Genomic DNA, 5,121 nt, shown 5'->3' on the forward strand with positions numbered 1-5,121 from the left:
AAAGATCTTTTGAAAAAGGAAGTGTGGATACAACACTCTTTTTGAAAAGATGTGGAAAGGATATACTCATTGTTCAAATTTATGTAGATGATATCATTTTTGGATCTTCAAATAAAAATCTTTGTGATGATTTTTCTAAAATAATGAGTAGTGAATTTGAGATGAGTCTAATGGGAGATTTAAGTTACTTTCTAGGTTTTAGCATTAAGCAACTTGAAGAAGGTACATTTCTTAGTCAAACTAAATATATTAAGGGCATCCTCAAAAAGTATGAAATGGACAATGCTAAACCTATAAGTACACCAATGAGTTTCTCAATTCAGTTGGATAAGGACCCTAAGGGAAAATTTGTTGATCAAAAGAAATTTAGAGGGATAATTGGATCTTTACTTTACTTGACTGCTAGCCAGCCCGATATCATGTTTAGTGTTTGCTTATGTGCTAGATTTCAATCAGATCTAAAAGAAACATTTGACAGTAGTGAAAAGGATTTTAAGATATCTGTCAGGAACTCAGAACTTAGGAATTTGGTATCCTAAGTTTAGCTCTTCATTTGAAATAATTGGTTATTCAGATTTTAACTTTGCAGGATGTAGGGTGGATAGGAAAAGCACTTCTGGAATATGTCAATTCATTGGAAATTCTTTATTCTCTTGGTTTAGTTAAAAACAAAATTCAGTAGCCCTATCTACGGCAGAAGCTGAATACATTGTATTTGGAAGTTGTGTGACGCAAGTACTTTGGTTGAAATAATAGTTAATTGATTTAGGATTGTCTATAAGCACTATTCCAATTTATTGTGATAACACTAGTGCTATTTGCATTTCTAAAAATTCTATTCAACATTCAAGAACTAAACACATATACATAAGGCATCATTTCATAAGGGATTATGTATCCAAGGGAGAAATTGAACTCATTCATGTTACAACTAAAAATCCACTTGCAGACATTTTTATAAAACCTTTAGCCTTTGATATTTTCAGTGCATTAAGAATAAGGCTTGGTGTGATTGATTTAAATGCTTAAATAAAAATGTTCTTGCAACACTGATGTTTGTTTATTAATAAAATGTTTTGTATGTGTTTATGATTTTGTTTGTGTTATTTTTTCCTTTTAGAGTCTGTGCTTCTTCATTGTTTTTAGTATTTATTTATTTTTTTTTTTAATTGTAGTTTTTGTTTGAGTGGAATTTTTTTTTGTCATCATCGTCCCGGATGAAATATTTTCGTACGGGATGATTTGTGTTGTGTGACAAACTGTCGGATTTTGAATCGTTTGAGTGCAGTTTTTAATGTACTTCGTCTGTACGATCGTCACGATTGTCTGGGACGAAATATTTTTTTTTTCAAATAAAAGGATGAATGAATGAAGTAGTTGAATGGATAAGGTAGTTTTTAATATGAACTTCGTCTGTAAAAACCTTTGGTTCGTCTGGACAAACACATGTCTGTTTGATGTAGAGACAGTTTCAACTGCCATTAAAATGATATAAGTTCTGATCGTCCCAGGACGAACACGTGTTTGTCTATACGATCAGAATGGTCAAAAGTCTGTACGAAAGGATGCTTCGTAAGTCGCATTGATTATGAAAGGCCGTTTCATTTTGGTCATATTAGATCGTCTGTATGAAATATTTTCATACGGGACGATGAGAAATTTTGTACGGGATGAATTATTTTCGTCTAGTACGAACGAATCATTTTCAATATATAGATAGTCTTTTCAACTCAATTGTCACTCTTTAAACATCACTTTCAACTCCTTTGTTACTCTAGATCATTTTCAAATGGCCAATTCAAGCAAGCGTCGAAAAGTCTTAGTTAAGAAGCCACATAGGAATTCGTCCGAAAACTTTCTGTCCAAAGCAAATGAGGATTCTTTTCCTAGATTTTCTTCTGCCAAAATCACTCCTTCCCGAGTTTTAATTCAAGAAGATATTACCTTTAAGGTATTGTATTTATTTGATTCGACTCAGTTTCAATTTATCCTTACTCTGGTCCACCTCTATAACAAAGAAACCTTCCACTACTTTCGAGCAAATATGTCCTTCAATTCTGACCACTCTGTGATTCGCTCCTTTGTTTTCAAACAGAAAGTTGAAATTACTAAATATGACTTAGGAGTGAAAGTTCATTATGGATGTTAAGCCCTATAGAACTAGCCCAAGCTAACTAAGAGGGGGAGAGGGGGGGTGAATTGGTATTTTAAAATTTTTCTTTTTACAAAAAAGTAAAATCTCATAAACCAAAATCACACCACAAAAAAATAAGCTCTGAAATTTAAAGTGCAGAAGCAAGAAAGAAGAACAAAAAAATTTATAGTGGTTCGGTCAACTCAACCTACGTCCACTCCCCGGAGGTGCCCACCGAGTATTGCACTACAATCGTGACTCTCTTTTAGCCCCCACAGCTAGGCGGAGAAGCCTTTATAAAGAACCTCTTTTTGCCACCCCGGCAAGGCAGAGAACCTATCTCCTTTTGCTTCATACTGAAGCTAGTAGAGAACCACAATCAGATGCTGAATCCTTACCTCTACCAACCCTTCCACGGACGAGAAACTCTAGACGAAGAAGAAGCAGAGTGATCCTTAAAGCAACCCTTGTGAATCCCCTCACAAGCTCCCCCTCACAAGATTCTCTCTCTCTCCCTCTCTCTCTTTCTCTCCTCAAGGTCTTCTCAAGTCAAGGCAGCAGCAAAAGATTGTTCAAAACATTGAACAAGATCCCTTAAATAGAAGAGCTTCAAAGGAGCTCATTAATTGCAAGTTGCCGACAATATCGTCCAGGCCGATATGGACATCGTCCTGGCCGATCAGTACAAATCTCAGAAGATCGGCCAGAGCATCGCCCTGAATGCAAACTGGACGATTTAAAATTGTCTTGATCATCCAGGTCGATCTCACAATAGTCCCGGACGATCAGTTCAAATCAGAGGAAAATCGTCTAGAGCATCGCCCTGAATTTAAGCTGGCCAGTATTTATCGTCCAGGAGTAACTAAGGTTTTTGAACAGATCGGCCTGGCCGATCCTGAGATCGTCCAGGCCGATATAATCATATCAATCATCCTTAATTACTTCCTTGATTTGTCTGATCAATTAAGGCATAATTGTAAAATATCGTCCAGGCCGATCAAAGATCGTCCTGGCCGATTTCAAAAAATACATAATACCTTAATTGTATATGAGGGCAACTTCTTTCTGTTTTAAACTTATCGGCCTGGCCGATACACGTATCGTCCAGCATGATCTGTTAATGATGGCTGCCTTAATTAAGAATCCTTGATAGAATTTCTGTTTTAAGCCAGATCATCCCGGACGATGTAAGTATCGTCCTGACCGATTTGAGTAAAAATAGAATTTCTAAGTTTTTCAAGTGTGTGTGTGTAGGGTTACTTAGCATGAGTCTCTTTGAACATTACAAATAGACTCAAGAAGAGAAAAAGCAAAGTACAGACTAAAATAATCCTAACCTACACAGGCTTCATTTGTTCGTTCGATCTTTGATTCCTGAAAAGTTAGAAGTAACATGCAGTACAAGAGAATCAATAATGTTTGTCAATCATCAAAACATAAGTCATGAAAATAAATTTGCAACAATCTTCCCCTTTTTGATGATGGCAAACACAAGTAGGAAAATCTCAGTAAAAATAGTAGTTTAATAAAAATTTTAAAGTTACAAGCACATCAACTTTTCCTACCACATCCTACTCCCCCTTTTGTCATCACAAAAAGAGGGTCCTAGACACAAAAAAAGAAACAACACAATAGAGACTAAAACAAACTACAAGATAAACTACATAAAATAGAGAACAGAAAACAGAAAACAAAGACTAAAAAAATGAGGGACCCTGATCATCAGATGGAGGTGGTGGAGGTGGCTGCTGAAAGTAGCTAGCTAGCGTAGTGAACTGAGCATTGAACCAGGCGATGTCCTGGTCATGCTGCTGCTTCTGGTGAGTAATGTAGCTGTCAAAACGGGCTAAGTCCTATGTGCGGTGCTGCTCGTAGCGGGCTATGTCCTCAGAATGTTGCTGCTCCTGTGCAGCAACGTAAGCGTCGAAGCATGTCTCCCATCGATCAAACCTCTCCACTAACTGGTCAAGATGAGAGTGCTGGCGAAGAGGTATAGGATCAGGAATAAGTGCGGGAGAGGGAGCCTCCTCCTCCTCAGCCCCCCGAGGTTCCTCATCCCCGGGGTGGAGACGAGTACTATGAAGGGTACTGAAGGAATTGTTTGAGTAGAAGAAAGTTGGGAGGTTGGGTGGAACAGGATAATGAAGTTGATTTTGGTTTCAAGGGCATAGGCTATGAGGTGTCTGTTGCAAATCTAATTTCATGACTTATGTTTTGATGATTGACAAGCACTATTAATTTTCTTGGACTACTTGGTTCTTCTAACTTTTCAGGAATCAAAGAGATCGGACGAACAAATGAAGCTAGTTCAAGATTGCATAGGTTTAGGGTTGAGTTAGTCTGTACTTTGTTTTTTTTCTTCTTGAGACTATTTGTAATGGTCAAAGAGACTGATGCTAAGTAACCCTACACACACACACTTGAGAGACTTAGAATTTTTATTTTTACTCATATCGGTCAGGACAATTTTTACATCGTCTTTGACGATCAGGATTAAAACAGAAAGTCTAAATAAGTATTCTTAATTAAGGCAGCCTTCATTAACATATCGACCTGGATGATACGTGTATCGGCCAGGACGATAAGCTCAAAATAGAAAGAAGTTGCCGCCATAGACAATTAAGGTATACTGTATTTTTAAATTATCGGCCAGGACGATCTTTGATCGGCTTGGACGATATTCACAAATTGTGCCTTAATTGATAAGGAAATCAAGTGAGTAATTAAGGATGATTGATACGATCATATCATCCTGGACGATCGCAAGATCGGCCAACTGTATTTTTAAATTATCGGCCAGGACGATCTTTGATCGGCTTGGACGATATTCACAAATTATGCCTTAATTGATCAGGAAATCAAGTGAGTAATTAAGGATGATTGATACGATCATATCATCCTGGACGATCGCAAGATCGGCCAAGATGATCTATTCAAAAACCTTGGTTACGTTAGGACGATAAATATCGGCCAGCTCGAATTCAGGG

Source organism: Dendrobium catenatum, unplaced genomic scaffold (genome assembly GCF_001605985.2).
Source record: "Dendrobium catenatum unplaced genomic scaffold, ASM160598v2 fragScaff_scaffold_621, whole genome shotgun sequence".
Classification (NCBI taxonomy): domain Eukaryota; kingdom Viridiplantae; phylum Streptophyta; class Magnoliopsida; order Asparagales; family Orchidaceae; genus Dendrobium; species Dendrobium catenatum.